Raw genomic sequence first — 20,577 nt, 5'->3', positions numbered from 1 at the left:
TACATGTAGATTACTAGATTTATTCCACAAAAAAAAAAACACAATTTATAAAGAGAGCGACATAACTACTGGGGTAGTTCCTAAATGGTAGAAACTTCACAGTTTGACGCGTACGTCCCTACCACTTTAGCTCGTTCTAACACACTCGTTAATCCTAGATAACATAAAAAAACAGAAGTAACACTACGGATTATGCTCACATTTAGAGCCATGCTTTCGGCGCGGTATTATACACACGCACACAAATAAATACACATGTACTTGTCGATATGCCAAACGTACGAAAACAACTATTAAGAACCAATGTTCACCCCTCTAGTATATCTAATTATAACGCGATAGTCCTCTAGCCAACTAGATACCATGCACTCGATGCTCTGATGTAAATTTCGCTCGATTCCGTATCTTCAGTTTTGTTTTCGCGTAAAAAATCTACGTACGGCAGTGCCTATGTCGTCAATGTTTTCTGGCGCTCTGGTAAATTGTTGCGAAGCCCTGAATTTCCCATATCATTGTGCAAGTTATGTAGTACCTTTTGTTTCGACGAGCGCAGCGTGAACGCCGTCCAGTATTGATGAAGTGATCGACGTTAATGCCAGGATTAACAAGACGCTAAGCGTTCTGCGAAGCATTACGACACCAAAACCACAGGGCACGCCCCATGCGACGAAAGTCGACATCAAAAGGCGGTAAGTCATCCTTTTCATTGGCGATGTGACCCGGTGACACTGCATGACGCTTCCTTTCCTAATCTGAGCCTTTGTCGGGCTCGGTCGAGATCGAAACACGCTTGTCGATGAACAATCTCTATGGCCGTCGTTACTGATGGAACTATGACAACAAGAACAAATAAAAAAATTCATTTGTCAAGGTTCTGCAAAGGAGACTGGCGGCTGTGAGCTTGTTGAAAGCGCCTTTGATGTCGCGTCGAATCTTCACCGCTTTATTGGCAGTATACATTATTACTCTGACGTTTATCCGAAGTTAGTCATGAAAAACAGCTACGAACTAAGCAAAGAATACGATTGTCACCAAAAGTCACCGCATCTATATGTATATACATATAGATATACAGATGGCAAAACATCACACACTCCTCTTAGACGATAAAAGAAATCACTTCGAAGACGGGAGCGCAGCACTAAAGATTCATCCAAGTATAAGATACGAGATCGATTTGTCGAACATGCACTCAGAATGTAATAAGCACGCAAACAATGAAGCACAATATCCGTTTGCTAGCACCCAAGCAGAGCTCTTCGTGTTACACACCCATCACAGTCACTTCTGCTATAGCGGCATGTACGCCCTTTAAGCATAAGCAATATGTATCACTTTGTCCAGTCGTTGGTACAATCAGAAAGCTTTGCTCCCGAGCACTCGAGCCGATAATCTCGCTTGATAATGCTCGAGCAATTACGAGCGTACAAGAAACCCTTCAACGAAACAGGGGAGCTATTGGTCCATAGAGAAGATCTCTGTTGGATTGCCGTAGCCCTGTATTCTTTGCGCGCTGAGCGCACTTCCGCAACAAATGCCCTCTCTACAGACTATATTCCTTATTGGGCTAGTTAGGCTTTGTTCGTTCATGCCGAAGCACTCTGGATATTAATCAAGTGAATCACGTGGGCTCATCGGTAGACTTCTAGTTTGTTACTTTTGCCCGTGCTCGGTCCCGTAACAAAGTTGTTATGTTGCCTTTAATGAAGACTGGGCTAAAGTGTGGCCTTTCCCTGAAGTTGCTGATTGAGCAAATTACGTATGGTTTGTTGCCAGAAAGCGAATCAAGATTTGAGCTGTAGATCGTCTGTGCATGGATCGTCCAGGCTAGTGCTGCTTTGGCAACAGTGATAATTGATTCTTACTACAGGAAACGTACATCGTAAACTTTACATCAAGCTGAAGGAAATTCGACACGATCTTCCTTTCCATACTTGATATCTTCACATCAACGATTTGCTACTAGTCTGTTCCGATCATAATACGCTATGCTATTTACGGTGGTGTACAAAACAGCAATAACTATCCGCCAGACAGCACGTGACGCTTTCGCCAGCACCTGCAGCATAACTACACTTCGTGGAAAGTTCTTCCGAGGGCTTTTGATCAGGACTTGAGCGGTTGAGCCTGATTCCAATACACTAAGTTTAGCATTGGCTGTGCCTGCCCATTTCTGAATAGTTGTTCGATTAGCGACAACACACAGGCCATAAAACGGCGTCCATGCTCCTAAAGTCACCACTGATCCCACGTGGAACTGCTACCCCGTGGGCCAGCGTTCGCACGCAGGGGTTCTCCAGAAGACGTCAGAGCTTTCCCTCTCTCTGCGGCCGTTCTTTCCACAACCCTCGCCAGCGGCTCCTCTCCCTAAAGCATTGGCGTTTCCAGCAATAAGAGGTGGTTGCAGTACGCTCCCGCTCAGACAGCTCTCTTCCAGTTCAACGTATCACAGTTAGAATCGCCGACAGGATACAAGGGACGCTATGAGGACAAGTTGTCTACACAATGAGCCCATCCCTTTAAGGAGACCTTATCCAATGAGGTTTACTACCTTATATGACCTATTCGCAAACCAGTATATACAATGGCTGCTTAAAATGAGAATTTTTATTTTGCCTATTTTATTTTAACTTGTACATCGAAACACATATACGCATGAAAAACGTTTTGCATGTACCGCGGAAACACGGAGGCAATCAAAGTAAGTGCCAGTGAGTAAATCTTTTTGCTTCAGCATGTTCAAAGAGGTCCTATCTGGCTTTTCTGAAAAAGGACTGGTACCTGAAACACTCGTAAACATTAGTTTGTATAACACGTTTAGTCCCGTCCAATTTATTTACTAAAGCATGTATCAGAACAGAAGCATCATTGAAAATTGTTTTTGGATTTTTTCTATAAACTGTAAAGTTTCGACTACTGTTTTTTTTTTCGTAGGTGTTTCTTTTTTTTTTTTATATATATATATATATATATATATATAATAGAAACCTACTGCCTCTGGTTGGTTTCATACTCATTTACAATAAGTTGAACTAATAGTAGTCACGAAAGTTTATGACCTCAGCCAGAGCCCGCATAGCGATATTGGACAGCACTTGCTCTTCGGTTATATCCTCAAAATGACTATTTTTTGGATGACCTTCAAAAGCCTGCAGTGCCTCATTACAACTTGTGGCAGCTTTGAAGTCTGTCCCTAAAGACATTTCTAGTGAAGCCGTGAAGTGCGCGCTTAACTTTGTAGCCATACTACTTTCAAATGTAAGTTCCTCTAGCATATCTTTGTTCTCATTTTGTTGCGTAGCATGGATAAGAAAAAAATTTACAATGTTACCTTTAAAAGTGTTCTGCTCGCGGAGATGTCCAGATTTATGTTCCGTTCGAAATAAACTTTTGTTTTACAATAGCGCATTTGTTAATGGACGCATCTTTAACAGTGACGGACAGCACGCTAAAACCTTTCTCAATTTAAGCAGACCCTGTGTATGGAGGGGCATGTCAACTTGGATTTTGAGATAGTTATCATATGCTGTAAATTTGTGGTAGCTTAATTTAGCCACAATCGTTTTCATTGATTACTTATACAAAAATAAAATTTCTCAGAGCAAAGAGTTTGTTGGTGGAGCAGTGGGTGGCCGTTTGTAGGACGACGCCTAAATGTCTTTTTCATAGATTCAGGAGACGCCACTTTTCACAATAAGCGTACTCTTATACCGATTTCCGTTATGCAATATTTCATTGCGGTTAATGTTATGCTAATAGCTTTCTAGGTGTGATCTGTGCGCTCGTTTCCGTTAATTTTTACGTTTGTTTTATATTTTTGCAGATTAATACGTATTCAACTGTGGTGTGTGCGACTAGCGAAATATTTAACACATCGTCACAGTGTGCCGTCATAGCTATCGTCTTGAATCTAATGAAGAGATAGTGAGACCAAATAATTATCGCGTTGAGGCATATGGCTTTATCGTACAAAAAGCCAAAAACAGCAGAGGTTTCTCAAACGACGTTGCTGTGATAGCCTGACGTTCATATAACTTTTCGGTTCACCATTAAAATGTGACGACCAGCAACGATTATCGCAGCGCTTCTCCAGACCGGGAGATACGAAGTGAAGCTCGTGAGAACATACGCCGCTGTGGCGTTTGCCGATTTGCGGAATAAAATTAAGCAGGTATGATGTTTTTTTTTTACTCTCTTGATCGGGGATTTGCGAATCTACTATTGGAAAACCTAGAATACGATCGTGCTAGGTAGAGCGATACAGAATGGCAAGCACGACTCGTACGACAACGTTTGTCCAGCGCAACGTGAATTCGGACCTTATAGACGCTTAAAGGTACTGGCCGTAGGACGAACAAATCCCGCCGGAAACGCGCGGCCGAGTTAACATGCATTAAGAAGCAAATATACGTCTACGGCTATATAAGCACAAAACAAATAATCATTAAGCGCCTGTTCCTGCCAGCTAACGGTAAAGCTAAGTCAGTTTCCTTCATTTAAGGCAGACATAATATTGGATGGTATTGACTGCTCTAAAGCAGGGACGCTGATGGCCTTTTATGTTGTATGAAGTAAGAATTAGGGAAAACACGTTCGTAGCCCGTCATAGCATCTCCAATTTTTATCGATTTGGCAATATAATCATTAGCTCTTAACGGCGATTACATTAGCTATTGACCTGATACAATGGAGCATTAGTCATTTAAGTTTGGTGCAATTTGGTGACGAAAAGTGTATTGATGCAACGGTGTATATTATGGAGTCGGTATCAGCCGTTCGAGCTAGAATAGGTTGCTTGATGCTTGTTTTTTAAAATTTTATTCTCGGTATCTTCTTTCCGTGCTTGCTACATTATTCCGAAATGTTTGTAAATCCGCATCCTCGTTATTCAGAGTTGGATTTGACAGCTAATTTTCTAATTGGGGAGGACAGAGTTCGCTGGTTCAAGCATCGTCAATAACCTGCATATTTTAGCCACAGATGGAATAGTATTAAATGCATTTGTTTCAACACCATTACGACATGTGAGTGCAATCCCGTTAGCTCGCTCCACTTGCATAGAAATCATGTGAATCTTTTATAATGTTGCAGTAAATGGCCTAGGCCAAACGTAGGGCCAGACTGGCACTGAAAACAATAGTCATAGCTATCCAGGAACTTAATTAGAGAAAATCTGGATAGAAGTAGTCGTATCGTGGACATCGGAATTCCTGTCACCTCGCTTATTTTTTAAATCGCCATCGAGAAGACCTCTATCTCCTAAGAACATCGGTGTGCATCCAGTGCGAGCATGTTTGGTCTTCTAAAACGGAGGCTCAAAAATGCTTCAGGTCTGAGCCAGTCTGAGAGCCCGGTCAGATGCGGGCGATGCTTTTATGGCCTCGAAAAAAGCGAAAAATCAGGGCAGTGGAGATCTCTGCCGTCCTGCCAAGAAAGTCGTTTCCTGCATATCTGGACATTCCGCTTGTCATTTCCTTTGCTTGCTGTCTGCTGATATCGGATATTGGCTAATTTATCCGCCCGTTTCCTGTCTTCCTTTTGAAGGGGTCCACCAAAAAAAACGACGAGCCAGATAGAATAAAAATAAGAATTTGAGTTTTAAAAGAAAGCTCGTTTTTCAGGCGACCCGACAATTTCAGTTTTTTGATTCCACTGGTGCACACAGTTTCACAATGAGACTCCTACCTTCAGTCAATGTGTCGATCCAATGTGTTGGATGGCCCGGTAGCAATAGTTAACGCCAGTGGGACAAACGTCGCTAGAAAGTAAAGCGTTTGACCAAGAAAGCAGACAAACATGAAGCAAAACGCAGTAAAGCCTGGGGCTAAAAGATTGTTTGTTTGCCCGGGTGAAATTAACATTGTTAAGGGCAATAGAAGACATACATATACTTCTTCAAACAGGATTTCGTCATTACGCTTTTAGAAGCAAGAACGATTTTCTTTGGTCTATCTAACCAAACTATATAATCTATTGTAATTGAATGGCGCGGTGAAGACAATTTGTTTCCTGAAGGGTTGCAAGATCTGCTGCAGCAATGATTCGCGATTGGCGCGTCGAACATGGTAGAGAGATGATAAACGCGAGATTATTAAGGTCCGCTTGTCTTGCAAGGAAAAGTTCTGGAGTATTTATTTAATTAGCTATTGGTCAAGGCTAACTAATGAAACAAATATTCGTCAATACCAATCTTTTGAAGTAGTAGTACAGAGGCTTTAGATATTTAAAGAAAAATGTTTTAAAAAAGATCGCTGAAAAATTGCACACATTCTAAATTAATTACTAAACACACATGGATTGACCAATATTTAAATAGCGACAATGGTACACAAGTAGCAAGAAGTCTTCTTTTTAGTTGTTTCCTTCACTAACACAAATTTACAAGTAGTCAACAGTTTTAGGAAGGTCCTGACAGACCAGTCAGACACACAGAAGGAGCCGCTGGTGCTCCTGTTGAGGTTCACGACTGTCTCGAAAGAGGGTTTATCGTGTATGGTCAAGATTCTGTGGAATTAATGGTCAGGTACCTGACGCGCGGAAGAAGAACCGGTCAAATTTCGATGAATCAAAGCCCCTTCAGGACCTCTTTTTCTGCGACTCGACGAATAGAAGACGAATCGCGTCGCTCTAAACAGGACGAAGGGCAACAAAAAATTGCAGAAACAACGTCCAGATGCTCCGCCTCCTTCCTACTGACAGGTTTGGCGAAGCAAGTTCTTCTTGTCGGAAGCAAGGCGTGGTTACCGACGATGTTGCTGGATATGCTGGACTTCTCGAAATTATCCTCCACTATAAGGTGTTGTGTTACTGAATAACGTCATGACATTTAAGATAGACATAATATAGAAAAAGGCTCACCGCATGTAGAAAGTGGGGTAGCACCTCTAAATATAACCCAAGCTCAGAACTTCCAGAGAAATGCAGGGGAAAATCGGCTTTTCATAATCATATCCATCCCTTTCCAGACGCTCCTCCTGTCCTGCGAACGACGAGTTCGTTCTACACAGTGTAATACGAAAGCCCGATCAGGGAACCAGGTCAAGGCCGACCAGGCACAACCGACTATGTCCTGGAACTCGAGACGACCTCGACGAGGCTGTTCAATGAGTTTGAAACATCGCAAACGTGAACAGGACTGTGGACAAGCGTCAGTCACTTGCGACGATGTCGTTTTCGAAACAAGATTTTGATCATTCATAGATTAGCATTACATTCATTTCGTTCGTCTTTGAGCTCCAGCTGGCGATGGAGATGTAACCCATTAGCAGGAAGTCGGCTGCTGGCTGTGCAAGCATTGGGCATTCGACAATGTCTACTAGTTTTCTCCCTCCTTTCTGTTTTATTTTTCTACATCCTTGATCACGATAGAGGTAAAAATCACCAGCCACTAGAAGCGAGCAGACGAAATTGCAAACGTCTCAGCAGGTATCAGTTATTTTGGACAAAACGTCGATGCCCATAGGCCACGCAAAATGAAAATCGTTTGACACCAGAATAGATGTAAAACAGAAAACGCGAATGAAAGGAGTCCTAATAGAGACAAAGAGATGGAAACCGTCGAGTGGCTGGGTGTTCTGAGGGATGTAAGATACCGGTAAGACATAAGTGCATAGGTGAGTGTCCTGAAGGATATGAACTTATGAGCAACGTTTCCATAAGACAAGCCGCAGCGATCTGAGGGATGGACGCTGAGCGACCCTTTGAGTCTGCAGGCTGTTTATAGTATGGCTGCTTTGTGCTCTAGTCAGTTTGGCCTGTGAATCAGTCTAGCAGGGTCGAGTGACAAGACCTGATTATTGAAACCGTTTATTCCTAGAATAGGACAGGGAGATGAACGCGAATAGCTTCACATCAATTGACGAGAGAATAGTTTACGTTGCTAGCTTGTAAAGTGGTAGCAATAGCGCACATAAAATCATCGTGCAACGCGTCAAAAGTATCTCGGCGTTATCCCTTGATTTCGATGCCACCGACTGAGGATATTTGTCCTCTATCCATAGTCAATTACTGTCCCATGCGGTCTGTTTTCAACGCTTAGGTTCTATGACATTTAACCCCACCATGAAATCATCCGCTTCACTGTCCGTTATCACACTACGCATTTCCTGTCGTCACCCCACACATACAAAATATGTTTTTTTTTATAGGACTTTATTCAACAACGGCAAACTGGGCCGAAGGAAGTGCGAAAAAGTCTTTTACAGAGATAAAAGCTTGAAGCAGTGAAGAAGCGATTTGGACAAGTTGCCGAATAGGCCACACCCGTAACTCTAATGAGGAACACTTCCTGAGATGCAAAAAAACATTATGAATAGCTCTCTGGTTTGGCGAGGGTTGTATCAGTGATGGTTCGACGCAAATGTTGTAACAGAGCTTCGATACAAAGACGGTCCGTGGTAATCAGTTGTTTGCAAGGAGAACACCAAATCATAGTATTGCAGTTGAGTGTGTATAGGAATAGTATAAACTATATAAACGAAGCTTGGACCTTGAAGAGGTATCATTTATTTGCGAGACTCTGGCTGATTTCTTATAATCAAATGCAAATATTCTTTCTGCGGTTCCTTGTAATAATTAGAAGGCTGAAAAATGTAAAATTGATCTTCAAGACTTCATAATTTAGTTGGAGCTCGGAAAAAGCTATCTACATTTCGAGGTTCTTGAGCTTTTTAACGCGCGCTACTTAAGCCGTTAGGTACTACCTGCAAGATGTTATATTGGACTTACCTAGGTTTTTTTTTCCAATAGACCTATAAAGCGGCATGATAAATAATATGCCACAGTAATCATTTACCAGCGCTGAAGTTTGGGCCAGCAAGGTCACATGTTCATGGCTATCATGGAAACGCATTTAACGAGATACGCATAAGTCACCTAGATAACACTGTCGCCTATATTTTAGGAGCTAAACTCTCTCGACAAATCTAAAATAAGCCGGCACAGATGTTCCTAAATAGACCCTTTACCCTATTAAATAATTTCTCATCTATGGTCTAGGAGGGCGATTGGATGTCCTTGGACATAAATCTCTTTTCCTGCCTAACCCTGTCATCTGTCGCAGCCTTTCACAGCCGCCCACTGCTATGATGCATCACAAATGACCTCTTTCAGGACTGCACGAAATATTTATCTAGTCTGATCGTATTATGTTCGCAGTATGTGAATGGAGCCTTCTTCTCGATCCAACTTCTTGCTCATTTTCCTTCCTTGACTTCATTGTACATCGTATTACTGACGCTTAACTCGTTAGACTGCTATCACTCAAACGAGCCCTGCATTCATGAGGTCGACGGTCCGAATGGATCGTGTCTGTTGTACTAACATCGGGTGTACGCCTTCAACTCGGCTCGAGATCTGAGACATGACAGCGGTCGCAGATGACAGAAACATACGCCACGAGAACAGCTGTGGAATATACTGTGTTATATCGAGCGCATGCGATCAGCCTTAACTACCTCAGGCTCGCCTGTATAGCTCAAGGCATTCGACGGCCATAGCGAACCGTCCACTCACAGAAGAACTAAGGTGAAATTCTTTCAGAGCATTCGAATCTGCTCCGTGTAGGACAGCCGATATGTTTTTTGCTGTGTTCCTTACAATACAATGCCTCGAGTATTCGTTTGATATTGGGCGGTGGCACCCATATGACGGAATAATTCTGATTGGCGATGGGAGCTGTAGGAAAATAGTATTTTATTGGCGTATTATACGTGTTGAATACATTATGAGAGAGTTTTCAGTCAGAACTTTCACAACGGGGCTTAGGAACTTGATGATATTGACCTTGACTGTTTCAGGGCACATCATAGTAGTTCTATCAATCAGTTTGGCTCGGTATAACACCGTGTGTTACTTGTTCATTGAATTCGAAATAAAAATAAGCCAAGGGAATCTTAGACGTGTACAGAAGAGACCGCAAGTCCTATCTTATACAGGCTCAAGATGTTAGGTTTAAAAGTCCAAAGAATTAGATCCTTCCACAAGATTGTACTGAAATGTTTAGTCTTCTTGCTTTTCACTAATGGCAATTCACAGTAATCGGCCGTACAAGTGGAGCTACAGGAAACCGTTTGTGTGTATAGTGACTCGATATATTTTACAACGATTTAACGATCGATTACACAACGGAAGCTTTGGTTTAAACCTTACAATAGCCATACTTAATTAAAGCTAATATTTCCTAATTTATAGAAAAAGCTAAATGTTTTGCTTTGAACACTTACAGGTCTTATAGTGGCTCAGACTAATCCTGTTTCCCTACTTCCTTAGGTCGGAATGATGTTCAAATATTATCGTGTCTCACGAAATTTTGGTTCTGCCAATATTATTTTCCACCCAAAATTGAATTTTTCTGGAAATCTCTCTTTTTAATTGGTTTTCTTTTACAGGTAAAATTAACAGCGTGTTTGGGCGTCTCCCGGCTGTGACTCAGGCGAATCTCATAGCTGCCTTTTTAGTCGACGTGTCATACTATGAAAATACGTTGTACTTTATGACCTGCTCTTGGGCCACATGGTCTCCTTCCGAAGGGCCAGTAGTTAATTTCGGGTAACTTTTTGAGCCGCCTCCCGAATCTTAATCGTTAAGTGTTTAATAATAACACATGTTTAATAATAAATTCATCTACCGAGTGATGAATCAATTACTCTGCACGTCGAGAGATTTTTATTTTTAGGAGTAGACTGTCATAAAAGAACGCCGATAAGTAGTTATGTCACTACTGCAACATTTCCAGCTTATAGCCTCGTAAGCTTAGGGCAAGCTAATGGTCCACGTAGTCATAAGCGACAAATTAATTTATCACCATGCAGTTAATATTACGATCGTACTTGCTCCTTAGATCCTTCACAGATAGAAAATCACAAAGCGACGTAATCATGCATGTTTACATACAGCATGCAATCGAAAATGTGACTACTTTTTGAGTTGTCTTCCTTTCTCCCAATCATCTGATGTCAATCAGACATGTTCTTCGGTTACATACTTACCCATGCCCTCTTTATAACTCCAGCGACTCTACTACTTATCGTCGACCTCGACCCTGCAGCTGCATGACTATTGCATCAATCTGCCCACCCCTATGGACTACTTCGTTACGCATGCTCTGTGTACATCGCTACCTGTCTACAGACGTTCAACAACCGAAGAAAGCCGTTATGGTTGCATAGGGGCAGACAGGGCCATCTTGTCGGGTTTGCCGACTCGGTCCGGCGTAACTTCGCATTAGGCCAAAGGCCGAACAGGTATTCGCATCTCTATGTATATACACATACATATTAGTACGTAGTAAGACACTGCCAGGAAGGCATCGCGCAAGTAACTAGCAATGGGCGGTAGAAGTGTCCTAGCAGCAAGGATCTTCTCAAGGCAAGAACACGTAATCGAATCCGATACTGCTCAGTTTGTATGAAAGGCTAATATTGTTTTTTCTATATGGCTCGTCGATCTGTGCACGTGATTGTATGTATATCGTACAATGCATACGTACAGAGATATATTAGTCGGCAGCCCGGGTGGCAGCCGTTCGACAATCATTAAATAGCAGTAACACCAGGAGGCAGTGCCGTAAAGCAGGTAATATTTACTGATAAATTATTAGTAAGCACATAGTGGAACAAGTAGCGAGACGAAGCTTGGTCATTTGCCAGAAAGCTGCTCAATGAATAAAATGGCCGACAAAACGCAGTGAAAACCAACTTCGACCCATTTGCCGTTTTTTTATTACCGTAGTTGTAGGTACTGCCCTTATGTATTCCATTCTACATGGCTAGAAATAACAATCTACTGAAGCCAATTTCCTCGAAATAATCTCCCGTTCCCTTCCGGCCGCTAATACCGCGTGGGGCACGGCAACCGAACGTCAAACCACACTAAGGGGTGCTGGACTAATGACATGATGGTTGATGCGTTACGATAATCATGTGATAATACCGTGGCGAGAATTACATCATAATAAATATTCATGTACGTAGAGTCAGACAACGGGTCCAATCTAGAAATTGTCGTTGACACTGGAAAGATGCCAACTGGTAGCCAGTGTTGATGCGTTTCATCGCGCAGTACAAATGAAGGTGCAGGATTGGTCGACGTACACGTGTCTAGTTAGACTTGGACGGGGGGAATAGCAGGGCATCGGAAAAGCCTATACTGATTAGAAGCGCTCTTAAATTATCAATAATACCTATCCTGTTTAAAGAGACCGCTCCATCACAGGACCAGATGTGTCGGTATGTCCGTCTCACCATTGTGACGTACGGTGTAACTGTGATCCCCAAAGATTAGTCATACATAGCCGTCGCATAGGACTGTATAGCTCAGATGTCGTATTCTTCAACCCTCTACTATGGTAAAGTCGATCTACTCCAAGGTAGAAAATGGCTTCTTTTGATTTTCTTTTGCCATTGAATCTGGCTAATTAAATCTATTCGGCGACTGATGCTTAACACTGAACGTTTATCGAAACATATCCTTGCTTAAGAAAATTCAACAAATGGTTATGCACTTGATGGCGCTTGGAAGAACATTGTTTCGTACTCCAAGCATTTCTTCGAAATTCTGGAGCGGTCTATTGACATTGAAATGTCAGCTCTGGTCTACAGACGTATGATACGTACGGGTCATGCTTCAAATCCTACGGACAACCTGATGATAGACCACCGACATTTTATAGGAAATTATTAATTGCTTTTATTTGTTTTTTGATCGTTTACGATGGGAATAAGGTATAGCGATAGCTAAATGGAAAGCCTTTTTGATTTATACGAATCAAGGGTACTTCAATTCTGCTCGATGATTAGTAATTGCCCGAGAAGCCGTCTGATACCGTAATTCTATACAAATACAATTTTTTTTTTTTATTTTTATTGAACCGGTAAAGAGACCTCTGTATAGAATGGGTTTGTTCAAATGAAACTGGGTAGAGAGAAATTAATTATCTGAAAATTGAAATAATATAATTCTCAATAAATCATCTAATATGAATTGCATTGTAAAAAAACATGATTGGTCGTTAGCCCTGTAGAGGCTAAGCGCGGAATTTGAACATGGGACATTTTGCTGCGTTGATAGGTGCCAATGGCCTTTGTTTGAACGCGTTTATACATGCAGATGATGTTGATAAATAGCATTGAAGACCTGCTTAGCAGAAAGTCACTTCCCACTACACTGAGCCATATGCGGTACAGTCAACGACACCCCAAGGCGAATGATACCTTGATCGACAGGTCCGAGGACATCCCTCTGATACAGTAGCAGCATGAAGAATGCGGTGGCCTGCTAAACTTGGCACCACTAATGGATCAGGTGAAAATCAGAAACCGAATCCCTGGTTCGAGACCCGCCTGCGACACATAAATTGCACCTAACTAAAGAAGTTCAGGATGTGCACACAGCACTATATATATATGTATATCTATATCTTAGGTGCGAATAGATACGTGTGTCAATGCTGGAGACCTATGCCTGACGTAACGCGAACGCAGTTCAGCGGAAAATAAAGTCTGGGATATAAATGTTCGCTTCTTGAAGGGCACTATCTACCTCAAGATGTAAAATATACGATACCGTCTAAGAGGAAAGGCTTGTGTCGATTGCTATAAACGTTAACTCCTTTACCAATACGTGTCTTAAATAACGTTTAGCGTATTAAAACCGTATTTCATACGGAAGGATAATATGCTGTCGTTCGCTATCTGATCCACTGTCTGGCCCTTTTCAAATCATATCGATCCGTAACTTTACTGTATATTATATTCACTATAAGATACTTAGTGCTTTAGTATTTTACTTTGATCCGTACAACGTTGTCCTTCACCAACGCAATGCAAATTATCGGTCAATTGTTGTCATGGCAGCTCTTTGACCATGAATAGATGCGATTGCATATCAACGCATCGTTAACCAGTCGCTACAGCATGCAAGATGAAAGCAGAAATTCAATTGGCCTAACTGCTAGTTAGGCAAATCAGTGGTCCTTTCGCTTATATCGGATCCGTGCCTTTTCTGCGTAGTACCCAAAACTGTCCATAGTAACATGTTCGATAACAATCGATTGTTCTTTGCACGATGTGGATGCATACAAGAAAAGTATAGCTTTATTCGCATTGCTCAAACGTAACTTCACGCTGAACTCACGTTGATAGTTAGAAAAAAATCTCTGAAAAGTTCACTGAAAGTTCGACCGACAAATCGGGATCAGGCCCGCCCAATCGGATCGACTATCATCGTTTATCTAGCGAATTTTACGTAGCTTAATGTTATTATGATCACAGAGCACGTCGAAGCTCAGCGGGTATTTTCACACACTGCCAATACTAGCAAAGCAATCAAATTTTCACGAGTCCGTTTGACGTACTCCATCAATGAGAAAGGTATTCACGCGAACTATCTTTACTTTGTAGCCCCTTCGAGAGTGAACGTCTGAATTCCAACAGATGAAACATTCTCGTTTGTTTTTTTTTTTTTTTCGAAAATCAGCTTGTCGTTAATACTTTTATGCCTGGGTCAGATAGGTAAATTTGGTTCGTTCCAAATGCCAAATTTTATCAACAGTAAAATCGTACAAAAACGGCTATACGTCGAAATGTCATTTAATACACTGTTAATTTCTTCGATTTCTGAAAAAATTAACATTATTTTATCCAATAGAATAGAGTCAGATCTAGGCTGCATTATTTCGTAATTGCCACTATGTATACTGATGAAAAAATATATACTGTTTCAGCCTTTTAGAAAACAATTTCCCAAACCATGTATTAGTTTGCTCTGCTCTCAGTTTTATATATATATATATATATATACACATTTAACATTACTATATATATATATATATTAAGGCAGAGTCACTGAAATGCTACTGATACCGATAGAGAATGATGATCTTAAATTCTATTTCAATTAAAGCCAATACTGCTCAAATGGCAATATGGGCGTTTTTACTAGAGAGCTTAGTGCAGAGTTGATGTGGATCAATATAGAATAAAAATTTTTCAAAAATAACGTAACAAAGAGGAACATGCCGCGTCTTCATCATTGATCGTATTACGCCTGCTTTCCATAATATATATATATATATATATATATATATATATACATATATTCCATAAAAGAAATTGCTAAAACTGTCATTTCACTATTTATTATAGATTTCCAAAACGATTTGTAGTATCGTATCATTAACGGTGAGGTAAACATATCCTCCCGCCGTTCCCAAAGTGAGTGAAACCTCCACGTCCCTCATAGAGAAACTCAGACCCATCGACCGGTTTTGGCGTTGCAGTTCACTAAAGAAATTAAGCCGAGAATGGTCTTTTATTAAGAGGCCGGTCACAGACGACAAATTCATCTGAAACGGTAAGGACATTTTCATAATTATATAGTCCGAGACATTTGGCATAGAATTTTTTGAAATTGAATTTTAAAGTAGGTTTATAACTTCTTAAAGTTACTAATATTGTTGTAGAACTTACTTGAATCCGGCGCGAGTCAATAACGAACGCTAACACTAAATATAATGTAAATGACGAAGAGATCTGTCCCTGCGCTCAGCCCCACTGCTAATGCATTACCAATCATTTTAGGGCTAATTTTGTTCGAAAGGTATTCGTTACGATTCGATTGTAGAGAACAGGACCACAGCCTAATTTTCAACAACAGGCACGGAAGTATTCTCCGAAAATTCCATGCGAAAGAAAAGGGCATCCTCAATTGTTTTATGAACGCTTGCGCTTTCCTGAAAGGAATACAGGAACGATATCGGAAAATAAACGAATGGTGAGAATCTACGGCTCCATAGACCTTTACACCAAACTTTCAACTTTACTTAGATAATAGTTAAAGTATTGCCTAACTACCGTCTAGTTGCTCAACGACCTTTCTATGGAGAAATGGAATAGCATAGCTTTTTTTTTTTTTTTTTTTTTTTTTTTTTTATTTATTCTGTCGAGCTTCTATTAAAGCCACAGATGGGGTTTTAAGTATCAAACGTACCTCGGCGACGAGCTCTTTGGTATCTTTCAAGAGCGCCCATTGTGGATGGCAGAATCATCTCCAATAGAACCAAAAGCACGAGGGCATATCGCAAAATGTCAGGTCGCATTACTCCGTTTCCTTAAAAGAGAGAGAGGGGGGGGGGGGGGAAGAAAATCTAAATTACTTTTTGACTTCTAGCACTTCATTTGAGCTGTCCCTATTACCTCTACAAAAGTACTGTGTTCCAACTTCCAGAAAAAATTTAGTACTTGTATAGACCAGTTGCATTGCAAATTAACAGAAATATGTTGCTTTAGGACAACACTGGACTAATAGTAGTATGGGGGGCTCAAGGAGACAGCAGAGCTGTTCCTACGAAGGCTGAAACGATTATAATTTCACGAAAATTTATCGTCACCTATGTGTGCATCGTTGTAAATCATAGAAGCACAAACTCAAACCTTTCAAGTGCACCTTTCCTTAAATCACATTCAAAAAAGTACACACATATATATATCCATATATACACATACACAAAGCACAAAACCATCACCGAGATAGTGGCGATGGCTTATGTCTACTATCTGAGATACCTCATATTTATAAAAGACGCTGATCCTATTTACTCGTGACGTTTTTAGCTGTGAACGATTTGTTTTCGTCTCTCATCGTCGTTCCATAGAGAATAGTCATTAATAACCGAAGCAATCATTGCGTTTGTTATCAACTAATCTACTCAAAGCTGAATTGGTTCTAGTTGTTTCATTTCCATGAAACGATGGAATAATCACGGGTCAACATTCTTTAGACGCCGATGGAACAAGGCCAATAGATGGGACAAAAGTAGAATTACTTGTACTCTTGTCGATTAGTGTCCGAGGGCCTAAAGAAATAAGTGTTTCCCCTTCTGCAAACAATAGGTCTGTCCACACTTGTTAATGAAATATATATATATATATATAGCAGACTGCCTACACCTAGGTGGGACTTAATATAAGGATACACAACCACAGATACCTCGCCGATACATGCGCACACTAACGCGCATACTATTCTAGAGATGTACCTCCGTTCCAGTCGTGACCTGCTGAAAACAAACAATAGGTTCAGTAAGGACGATCAAGTTAATTATATAGAAACCAGAATTTATCGGATGGCGACCAAATTGCGAATGGTTACCTGCTAGATAAACTCTAAGAAGTCAAAGATTTCTATTTCTGAGACGAAATAATTAAAAACCACCAAAATCCGTCAGAGAATCATCAATGCTATTCGAATCGGCCACTATCACTGATAATCAACCCTCTACAATTACACCGCGTTGTAACAGCTAGGTCTTACAATCCTCAAATAAAAACCGCCGCCGTAAAGAAATGCACCGGCCGCCGACGAACTGGTGCAAACGTAACCCTGTTCCATCAGATATAGTGCTCTACGTCAGATACACATTTTCGCGAATATCCCGATTCGAAAGTAGGATCCAATAACAAATGGTTTCGTTGAAAGTAAACGTGTGAAAAGTCGTACCGTCGTCGCCATCAAATGCAATCAGCTTGACTTCTACCTACAGAAGCCGAAGGACCTTCGGATGTTTCAAATATGCCGTTGATGTCTTTATCACGACGCTATGTCGAATGAATAATTGATGGTTCGTAACGAATCATTATCTGGCTTTAACGCTACACCGAAAACGCTTCCGTTAAAAATGTCTAAATAATGTCGAATGTCAAGTCGAAAGCACCAGGATCGGAATCCGGTAGGCTAGATGCTCCATAAACCATGGTGGAAGTACTGCTCGCCACTATATGAGAAAAGGCTATTCGTTCTCGGGCAGAATAGAAGCTTGGGCAGCTTCAAACAGCCATTTACTTCAAAACCGAGTCTCTGAAGGTTCCTTAAAAAAAACAGCTTTTTTCAGGTTCAGAAACCCCGATTTGAATATTTGATAATAATAGTAATAAGTACTCCCTACGGCTATTGAGTACCGTTATCTTATTATCGCTTGCCTGACGCTAAGTCATTTAGGTAAACTTGGAGAGAGGCATTTCGAAAACGACGGTTCTGGACGGAAATGTCAAAACACTGTCCAGTACCAAGTGGAAAAGATTTCGGCAGATGTTTTTGCTCGAAGATGTTAAGTGACAACGGTTCCTATTTAGAATAGTGATAAAATATACCGGATTGACTGATGCATCCAATCCATAGTGCTTACCGTATCACAATTCCACCCAGTTGAGATGTTCACTGATTGAAGAGCCAATGCAATATTGGATATCTGCTGAATATCGGGAACTGATAAATTTATAATAATGTGGCTGAACCTCACGGTATCTTGAAGCCTGCAATAAAACTACAAAATTAATAAGAAAAAAAAACTACATGACATATTAGAGTACCTGGATGCCCTCAATGGTTCATCACTGAAACTGCGTTATTAATGACTGTGTTGCCCCTATAGTCCATTTCAGAACACAGTTAATGAAGGCAGCGTGAAATCTTTGCACAAAAGTTCCGTTAAAAGACACTGTTAATGTATGTTCATTTTTTTAACTAGAAAACCTATTCCCTATCCTATTATATAAGTCACACCAAATCCTTTGCCGCCACCAAAGGGCAAATGTTTTCAGTTTTATGTTTGGTATAGAATTCCATTAGACGGTTGGCTCCAGCACAAAACGAAGCATGCCTATATATCCGGACTAGCAGACAAATGCGTTACCCACAAAACTATAGAGGGGATGACGGATACCCATAAAGCCCCCACAGGGACGCTGTAGTAAGTCTAAGTTAGTGTCAGTATTACTAAATATTTAATGTTTCGAGTTTCTCAAGTGCTATTGAGCTTGCTAGCTCTTCCCAGTACGAAACGAACTCTGCGTGCCCGGGTCGGACCTAGATTTTTCCGACATGAAGTAAGGATTAACTCACACAAAAGATAGAAAAGACTAAGTCATGTTAAACGTGCACAGAAGGTGTTGACCGAAGGACAACATGGCGCTAGGGGATAGTAATTAATTAACAATAATAATAATACCTTATGCTAATGTACTTACGTACGGTCTCACCAATAAGCAGTGTAAAACCAATTATCGTTTACCTTCCCCCATACTTTTCCCATAAATGTTCGTTTTGCGTACCCATAAACCACTATATTATAATGAAAATAATATTATCATCGTCTTCGTATACGCTAAACGTACTCAGCATCGTTTACCACCACTCCAGTGACGGTACGGACGACCTAACGAAACCTCTCTTACCCCGTAGTTATATTGGTAGAAATCGCTAACGAAATGCATATGCAACTCAGCTTGTTTTCTCAGCCGTTACTCTCGTTCGCTCTGCCGCTGTATATCCTTTTCAGGAGCAGTAAAAATGTCCTATGGAAAAAGCAACTTTTCCCGTAGGGCTGTGATGTGTTCGCCAGAGCGCGTTTCTTCGTCGACTTCGACGCGAGCCAGTGACGGGGGAAGTGGCGGAAGGGGTTCTGCAGTCTGCTAGTTTTAATAAGCTCCGTGCTAGGTCCAAGCGGCAACCTTGTGCCTTATTAGCACCTCCAGTCATTCCAGTAGAGAAGTCTCTTCAGTCTAATACACAAGCTACGATCATTGTTTCAAGCCTTGGTTTCCTGCTTTCTGTTGGTATCTTAAAAAAGTCAAATGGAATTATCTTGGATTTCTAGACTGGCTCTCCCGTATCTCGTCTGGGCATCGACGCCACTTGGGCGCTACCAAGAGCTCACTAGCAGCAGCAACAGCAGTAGAGGAACGCTACGCATGAACGACTCCCAACCCAACTGCCACTAGACCTTAGATTTGTGACATTCGAGGACTAATTTAAAGTTCGTTCCGAGCCCTTTGCTGACTTCATTTCGTCAATCCGACAGACCACGTAAGAGGTGACAATGCATTACGTGATAATGTAGTGACGTGACGTAATGACCTTTATGCCAACTCTCGTCGACAAAGCTAAATCAATTGAGTTTTACATTCGATACCGCTGCCAGGCATTCTATCATACGGCTAACTCCAAACACAAACCAATGTATGTTCACATTTGGACCCAGATCTTTTAAATGTCCTTTAAGTTTTAAGCCATCACCGAGATGCGCTGACAAAGCTAATGAATTGCAGCTTTCTGTCCGTACTGCGTCGTCATTGCTCCATCTGGTGGCCTTAAAAAAACGAAAAATTCAAATCAGTGAGTAGACAAGTTGGACGGGTGTTCAATATACCGAACGACTGCAGTGAGATCAGACGCTAGTATGTGTGAAGGCCAGCATTGTGAGAAAATTAAAATTCGTGGTAACCATGTAGTTTTTAGGTTTTCTACAGACTTTTTGGTAAAATCAGTGCTTTTTTTATCTCCTATTTTATTCTATTGATTCTAATTTTGCCTAAAATTTACATAAAATGAAAATATTATATACGTATAAAATAATCGTATTATTGGTCCAGCATGTTAATTACTCAAATAGATTATAAGTTGGCTAGACGGATAACACTACATCCTAAACTACTGCTATAGTGTAGTGATTTAATGCAGTCGCAAGAAAAGAGCACTAAAGACAAATTCTATCTCTCTGATAAATAAAAGAACTATTAAAAA

The 20,577-nt window shown here is 40.9% G+C and overlaps 3 long non-coding RNA genes across 3 annotated transcripts in view; 1 reads left to right on the top strand and 2 right to left on the bottom strand.

Annotated features, from left to right (window-relative positions):
• LOC147755789 (uncharacterized) overlaps positions 1-2,249 on the bottom strand; it is a 136,544-nt gene extending 134,295 nt beyond the window's left edge. Inside the window, exon 1 of the long non-coding RNA XR_015326338.1 lies at positions 533-2,249. This is a non-coding gene — a long non-coding RNA (uncharacterized LOC147755789). The remainder of the gene's footprint in view (positions 1-532) is intronic.
• Positions 2,250-2,436: 187 nt separating this feature from the next.
• On the top strand, positions 2,437-10,991 carry LOC147755788 (uncharacterized). Its single transcript, XR_015326930.1, has 3 exons — positions 2,437-2,542; positions 3,824-4,171; positions 10,389-10,991. It is a non-coding gene; the product is annotated as an uncharacterized LOC147755788 (long non-coding RNA).
• Positions 10,992-15,126: 4,135 nt separating this feature from the next.
• Positions 15,127-16,555, bottom strand: LOC111249729 (uncharacterized). Its single transcript, XR_002673066.2, has 4 exons — positions 16,431-16,555; positions 15,988-16,107; positions 15,468-15,730; positions 15,127-15,343 (listed from the first exon to the last, which is right to left on the bottom strand). It is a non-coding gene; the product is annotated as an uncharacterized LOC111249729 (long non-coding RNA).
• Between the last annotated feature and the right edge of the window lie 4,022 nt (positions 16,556-20,577).

This window comes from Varroa destructor, unplaced genomic scaffold (genome assembly GCF_002443255.2).
Source record: "Varroa destructor unplaced genomic scaffold, Vdes_3.0 BEIS01000004.1, whole genome shotgun sequence".
NCBI classification, from domain to species: domain Eukaryota; kingdom Metazoa; phylum Arthropoda; class Arachnida; order Mesostigmata; family Varroidae; genus Varroa; species Varroa destructor.
The sequence above is the reverse complement of the archived record's forward strand: the minus strand, read 5'-3'. Positions and strand labels throughout refer to the sequence as shown.